Here is an 8,302-nt window from a genome sequence, read left to right as displayed (position 1 = left end):
TGTGAGGGGGGGGGCCTTAGGCAAGTTTTTAGACTCGAAGGACCACTAGCTGATAACAAATGCGATCTGGCGTGTCGCAACCTGTAGATGACATCATCTTTGATCTCAAATTCGGACAAAGACAGTGGTAATTTTTTTTTTTGGCACTTTACCAATTTTTCAAGTAGTGTCGGATCTCTGACAGCTGGGGATCTTTTTCCTGCTCCCTTGCAATACTCTGTGGAGAGTTATCAGCAATCATCAGCCTGGACCACTTGGCGGGATAACAAGTCAGGGACGTGGTTTGTTGGGCCTTCTTTATACCTTACTGAAAAGTTGTAGAATGACAAATCATGGGCATACCTCGTCATTCTTGGAGACTTTGTCTTACGAGTAAAAACATGAACTAGTGGCCTGTGATCTGTATAGATCAGAAATTTTCTCCCATACAAGTATGGATCAAAGACTCTCACACCTCCACGACTGCGAGTGCTTCCAGGTCAATCGCCGGGTATCTAGACTCGGAGGACCTCAACTTGCGGCTGTAATAGGCGATGGCATGGGGCGCTTGAGTTGCATCTCGCTGCATAAGACAGGCTCCAATTGCAATCCCAGAAGCATCAGTGTGCAGCTCAAACTCCTTCATAAAGTCTGGCTGCCTGAAACAGGAGCAGTCACCCAACGATCTTTTAACTCATCGAAAGCACCTTGCTGCTCTGGGCCCCACTGCCACTTTTGATCCTTTTTCAGCAAAGATGTAATGGCGAGGCAATGGTGGCTAGCCCGGTATATGTTTTCTAAAAAATCCTGTAGCTCCTAGGAAGCGTCTGACCTGACGGCCCTGTGCGAGTGTGGGGACCTTGCGATAGCAAAAAACTTTTCCTTTGTCAGGTGAAACACCCTCTGGCGAGATCGTGAATCCCAGGAAATTTATGGTCGTGGCAGCGAAAGTACACTTTTCCAAGTTCAGTTTAAGTCCAGCTGCCTTTAGGAGCCCCAATAGTTTCGTCTAGGTCTGTAAGATGCTTGAAACTCCTGGAGTAAATGATGATATCATCCAAGTAGCAAAGAGTGTGTTTTCCTAGACTGCAGCTAAGACCACATTGATGGTTCTTTGGAATGTGGTGGGGGCTGTTGAAAGGCCAAATGGCAGACGAACAAACTGGAACAGCCGATACCCCTTTAGAGAAGGTTAGTCTTGGGTCCGGTCCAAAGGATCTACCTCAAAAGCCCAATATGCTGCCCCGAGCGTCCAAGGTTGTGAAGATGTTCATGGGCCAAGCTCGTCCAGTAGTTCTTCAATACGTGGTAGGGGATAAGAGTCCCCTTTTGTTACTGCATTCAGGGCTCTATAGTCTATGCAGAACCTGACACCCCCATCCTTTTTCTTGACTAGAACCACTGGGCTTAACCATGGGCTGGTGGATGGTTCAATTACCCCAGTGTTGAGCATTTTGTCACACTGCTCCCTGATCGTCTCACGAGCAGAATGTGGCAACCGCCATTGTCGGGTACACACAGGCTTGGCATCCCCTGTATCTATTTGGTGTTTGATGTTGGGGATCAGACCAACTGCATCCTCTCCACCATCAAAAAGCATACGGTACTGCTCTATAATTTGTAGCACTTCCCCCTTTTCCACCTCCTCTAAATGTGTCAAGTCAGGCTGAATTGTCCCACTATCTGACATACTTTCTGCTGCCTGACAAGTGGCGACTGCCACTGAAAGGGGCAACACAGCTCCTTCAACATCAAATCTTCATGGGACATTTCATCGTCATCAACCATTCCATCCCATAGTCATCCACAAATACCACATTTAAATTCCTCTCTCTCTTGAACATCTAGACCAGCCCGAGGTTTGGTCTGACGGGGCTCTGTTCACCCTCGGCAGCAACACTTTGGGCTTTTGCTTCAGCACTGGGCCTGACACTGATGGGGGGTCTACTCATCCCAGCAGCTGTGTCCCGGGGTTTTGCACCCCGTGTTTAAACTCTGTCTGCCCAGTCCTGGTCTGAGAGGGTTTGGTTACTCTTGGCAGCAGAAACCCTGGGGGCTCTCATCACCCACCCCATGGTAGGTGCAAAAAACGGGGGGGGGCGTCATCCCACAGCTGTATGGGAGCTTTGTGGGGACTGATCTCCAAAAAGACCTGGTCTATGGGGGCCCATCCCCTCCCCCAGCAAGCACATCCGCTGACACCGATTTTTAAAAATTTCATAAATTTTGGAAACCGTCCAAGTCTCGTTCCAGGGCCTGAGTTAGGGCTGTTTTGGAATTAAAACTGCCCTTACTACTTAGGGTCACGGGCGGGTAACTGTTTTGTATACTCAGTTTGAGGGAAAGAACACCCCAATTTAAAACTAAAGTAGGTTCATTGTAATCCTTTGACAAAATAAAAGGGAGCTCTTCAAGTCCTGCGCCCGCGTCAGCCTCCCCAACGCTACTGCCAGACGTGTGCTACAGACACAAATAAAATATTGACTTATAAATTGTACAGGAATCCACTTTTTTACATAGGCGATAGCTACACAGCAATAAAAGCTAAATAATCTTCTATATTTCACATGGTTTAACAAATCGCAAAAAAGGGCATTAAAAATTAAATATAATCAATAATTATCACATACGGGTACGTAAATTGTCACAATCCCGTATAGGGCGGATCACAATAGGCCCTCCAATCACATAAGTATCACAAACCCCTTTTAAATTTCCAACCCACATTCCCCCTCTCCCTTTTACGTTCACTAGGGGAGTTTTGAACGGACTTCGTTTTGAACTTCCGACATCGGGGTTTCAACAGGCACGAGGGGGTGGAAGACCAGTGCATCATCTGACAGCTGTTTTTTTCCAAAATCAGTTGATGCCCCAATCATGACTGTGAGGGCCAAAAACGCGATTGCCCCAAAGTATATGGCCACTTGGAAGCGATGGATAATCACGAATTTGCCAATACCCATACAGTGCACCTTACCCCAACGCTTGGATGGGGGATCCTGGATTCGCACATGCCCCAAAAATTTTTCTAATTTTGAAAGTGAGGGGGCGAGTGTCTAGCGGGTCTTCACGCCCTTTGGGTTTACGCGCACGACGTCGCGTCGTCAGCCTTGGTCCCCCCACCCCTTTCATAAAGGGCACTAGGGGGGCAGGCACACAGGACGAAGGGGCTCCCAAAACAAAAACTTGAGCAGGGAAAAACCCCAGTAAATTTGGGGCTTTTACGCAATTCCAGTAAGCCTCTGTCGAACCCTCCATCAAAATTCCCGTTGGGTCTGTTTCATGATCAGATACTTACTTTCTTCACAGCGCCCTCATCCCCTTTGGATGTGGTAAGGGGGACTTGACATACATGACGCACCCCCTTGCTGAAAAAGGTTGCAAATTCTCGGCTGGAGAAGGGGTCCACCGTCGTGCGCGGGCGAACGGGGACACCAAACACGAACAATGCAAAAGATTCTAATTTTTAAAGCCTTTTGCATTATTTCCACACGGATGAAATGGCCTCCAAAAAGTCTTCAACATACACCAAAAAGTGTTTTCCACAACCAAAAAAAATCAGCGAACAGACTGAAGGGGTTTGGGGATGTCTTCTAACAGCAGGGGTTCCTTTGCGGGGCTAGGCTTAGGCGCGGGCTGGTTTTCACGGGCCCCAACGTATTCACTATGTCGCTTTAAATGCCGGGAAAAGACTGTCGTTTTTGCATGACGCTTTGTAGCTTCCACACCAGAGTGGCAATCATGCAGGCGAGCGAGGGTCTACGGCGTAAAGAACAGGACAACCATCTGTCCATCAGCACCATCACCATGTTTACAATCATTAAATTTTTCCATACGGCGCGGGGTCTTGGGCAGGTTTAGCGGTCTTTGGGGGAACCCTGACTTTACAGATAAAGCAAATCTTCTATGAGGCATTATCAGCCTAAAATTCTTCCATGAAAAACCCCTTTTTGTTGTCAAAGGTCTGTGCTTGAACAGATGACGCATGAAAAGCCGCTCTTGAAAAAAGGTCCATCTCAGTATTGAAGGTCCCATCTTCCACCGTTGGGTGACTCACAGGTGAGGGAGGGGGCATCAAAAGCACAATCCTTACCGCACGCCACATTGCATGAAAAAAATGGGGGCGCTTTATCCTTCATGCGCTGGAGGCGGGGATTTTCAATGGCATCCGAAAATAATGGTTCAAAAGGGGAACCAATGGACGGTGATCTGTCATAAACTGAAGGCTGAACCCACAAAGATAGAATTTGCACTTTTTGTACCCCCAAACGCGCTTGTTTTCCCAATTCGTGGTGCTACCGTGTTTCTGTATCTGTCAAGAACGGATCCCATTGCCCATCTTGTATCTTCCAGCCCAGGGCCCTGCAGCAACACATAGCCGAGGCCATAGGTCAGGGGCTCGGTCTGCAGAGTGGTGGGAAGAGCGGGATCAAACGTCCGATATGGTGGCTTTGACAAAGTTTGTTTAGTGTCATAAAACTTTGGTGTGGTCCACTGCCCCAAGAAAAAACTCTTTTTGGACTCATCATGGGCGGGGGTGCTGCAGTGGTAAAAATTTTGGGGTGTAAACTAGCCATTTGTTTTCCCAAACCCCAAAAGCCGAAATTGTTAAGTTCGCAGGGGAGGAAACTTGTGATGGCCCTCCCTTCTCGGGGTCTGCTTAAATACCATATTTTATTTTTGTACCCACAGAAGCTGGCCTCAATGCAGCCAAAAATGAACTTCTCGATTAATTTATCCCGGGGCTGACGACACCTTGACAGGACTTCACTTACTCGTTAAAGGTGTGAGATTAGTCCTCTCATGTAAAGAATGTCATCCAAAATTTTTGATGCAGTTCTCACCCCCTAAGGCCCTGTCCCCCTCGGAGAAAAAAGGGGCGTCTCCTGTTCAGCAAAACCATGGGGCCACGAAAAATACCTGAAACGTCCATAAGGGGTTTAAAAGTAGTCAGGTGTTGATCGTCCTCATGCGGGGTAGCTGCCAAAACCACAAAGACATCCCAGTTTGAAAATTTTTACTGTGGGCTGATACTTCTATGGGTGTAAATGGCGTCGGAGAAGGTGGGCCCGGGGGAGAGATTGCCCGTTGTTTTTTACAGGTCTGTGGGAAACGAAAAACCACCATTCACTTTTGGGGCAACAACCCTTGGGTGACACCAATCTGATGGTTTATCCTCTACTGCTTTTTAAGATGCCTTGGTCCTAAGACTCAGCTCCTTTTCGTTGGTTTTCCCGAAAAACAAAGGGAACATTCTTGGGTTTTGAACGCGAAGGCGTCGATTATCCCGCAGATGAATTCTCATGGGTGGGCCAAACATCGTCTTGAGTGGCCCTGCTGCAAATGGGCCCCCTTTTCCCCAAAACTCGCATACTGATGAGAAAAAAACTTCCTTGCTTCTTAGGGGATTTAATGGTTCACGGGAAAGGGAGCAACGAGGGGGTTCAAAACTGTGTAATACCGGACCAGGACTCGATTTGGGCCCTGTGCACACCGACATTGCCGGGGAAATAGCCGGGAAAAATTCCCAAATCCCTTTCACCCTCCAAGAGAGCCGGGTCGAAACGAAGGCTTTACCAATCCAACATGTGTCGAACAAACCCATAGGGGATAGTTTCCCAAAAAGATCCAGCCACTGGTGGGATCTGTGACCCATCTGCATTGTAGTACCTGTCTCGCTGGTGGGGCCAAATCTTCTTTCGAAAGCCCAAAACTACTAATCTTGAGTCCAATGACAGTTTTTTTCTGCACCCGTGTCAGGGGTGAGGCAAGACTACCTGATGAATCATTATGCCGAATAAAACGCGGGCTTTAGGGGAAGGGGAGGTTTAGGACGTGCAGTAGAGGTGACACCCGGCTGTGACACTGAAGGGGGTACAGAACTTACTACATTTAAGTTCTGGTTTTTTGTCCTTTCTTTTGCCCTTCTTAGCCTTCCGTTTCTTGGGAAAAACAGAACAAGGCCCCGCCGTTGCAGATCTTACATCTGGCATTTTCCGGGGAGGACACTTTGCAGTGAAGCCAAAGGCCTTTTTTGCCCCAAACACGACATGTGGGAAAATGGCTCTGCACAGACCTTTTTAAAGTTGACACCCAGCAGTTTCATATTTACAGGCATAGGGGGGGCAGGGGTCTCTTAGATTCGCTTCAGGGCAGCCTTTTTACTCTTTTATATTGAGAAACAGGGGGATGAAACTGTGTCCCTCAAGCGAGATGCTTCTTTTATTTCTGGACCGCATTTCTCCAAAAATCTTGCAAAGTCGTGAAAAGTCCATCTGAATTCTTTTGGGGGAAGTTCCTCATACGTATACTATTAATATGCCGTGTTTTTATCCCCTGCTCACCTGTTGGCCTGAGCCTTTCAAAGGGCTATTTTCCCGTGACAAGATTTTTAGCCGTATCCCAAAAATCATGAAAACTCGCCCTTGCTTTCTCGCAGTCGGAAAGCATTCCCTCGCAGCCCTCATTTTTGGCATTTTTTAATTCCCGACTTTTTTCGTACACTTACGACAGTTGGGGTTTCGGGCACTTTAACTTTTGCTCCAGCACCCGTCGCATTCAGGTGTGGGACATGCGTAGCTGTATATGTGTTTGTGATGGCAAATGAGGGGATCCCCAACCTAATCAGCCATTCGCACTTCCATTCCCCGGAAATTTAGGACTCGCGCGGCTGGTAACTTTTCGGGTTGGATTGTTGCCTTCGGGGTTTGGTTGGATGCAGCAGAAATTGCTCACGGCGAAATCGCAGTTGAATCTACGGGCTGCTGGGGGGTGAGGCGAAGTTCAGCTCCTAAAAAGGGCACTTCCTCCCCGACTATTCTTCCCCCTGTAATATCCCCTGGAGCAATTAGTAAAATTTTGTGGGAGGGGGGATGCTGGCCCCTGGCTCCTTCAGATCTTCAAAGGAAGGGCTGATTTTCCGGGGCGCTCTTACGGCCCCTTGCGGTTTCTTTCCTTACCCTGGGACCGTGGTAAGGGTTAAAGATAAAAGCAAATTCGGCGAAAATCCGGTGAAATTCCCACCAGCGTGGGGGGATGAGTGTGTGTGCTGGCAGTGCCGTGGGGTCACGCCGGGGACGTGGGGTGCGACCGCGACCAGAGAATCAGTCCTCACGAAGCCTCGTAGGAGCGGAGAATGCTGCTCCTACATTTTTATGCTTCGTTTTTGGCTCCCTTATGCTGCAATAAGCACTGCCAACACAATAGCCACACACAACACTACACCCTATAGCACCAATTCACTGCACTAATGAAAATCACTCCTGACGGTTATTTATGAGCGGCCACGAGGGTGGAGGAGGCCGGGCAGGCGACAGGGCCCCAGGGGGGGGCTCAGAAATGAATAACTGGGTCCTGCGCCATGTTTGATCCCTTTTGTGTTCGAAATCTTTTGTTTTGGGGTTTTTCTTTAGCTTGAGGGAAAGAAAAAACACCAATTAAAATTTTAAAATAGGTTCATTGTAGATCAGCTCTGACAAAAAAAAAAAGGGAGTTTCACAGTCCCTGCCCAGCGTCCCATGCCCGAGAGCGCTACTGCAGAGTTGACAGACACAAAAAAAAAAATTTACTCTATAAATTGTACAGAGAATCTCACTCTTTTTTCATAGGCGATATGCTACACAGCAAAATAAGCTAAAAATAACTTCTAATTTCACATGGGTAAAAATCGCACAAAAACAGTTTTTAATAATATAATCAATAATTATCAAATAATACATAATATGTATCATATCCGATATGGCGGCATCACAATATGGGGTACAACTCACATAAGTACACAACCCTTTTTATCACAACCCACAGTAACCCCTTTTGGGGGTGGATACCTTTGTTTAATGATTAAGTTACGACATCCCCATCTGTTGGACCAGTTCGGGCTATACGGGCCTCTAAAAAACACCTGAGTGGGGGGGAACCTCCATCTTCCGTAGTAGATGCACGGCGCTGGTTTCACTTGGGAAGACCCCTTGGGGGAAATTTTTCACGGATATGGCATGATGCAGCGTCATTAAAACCATTTAGACGTCTGTCTTCCCCGATAATGTCCCATGGGGCAGTTTAAAACCACCCCCCTAAGAAAAACAATTCCTATCAGCATGTCCCAGGCGGCGGTTTAAGGGGTTGTTGGTTTCCCGATGGAAGGGAGGTCAACCTCGCTTTAGGAAAGGGGGAACCCGGCACTCCCCGTTTTAATTTGCTCACTTCTGGGAAATTTAAAATTTTCTCCGGGGCCCCCTCGCTGAAGAGGACTGACTTTTTAGTGTGGCCCACTCCCAGTACAAAGAACCCATAGGGTGTGGCCTTAATACTGAATGCCCCGAGA

Source organism: Penaeus monodon, chromosome 8 (genome assembly GCF_015228065.2).
Source record: "Penaeus monodon isolate SGIC_2016 chromosome 8, NSTDA_Pmon_1, whole genome shotgun sequence".
Taxonomy (NCBI): Eukaryota; Metazoa; Arthropoda; class Malacostraca; order Decapoda; family Penaeidae; genus Penaeus; species Penaeus monodon.
This window is presented reverse-complemented; position numbering follows the sequence as displayed.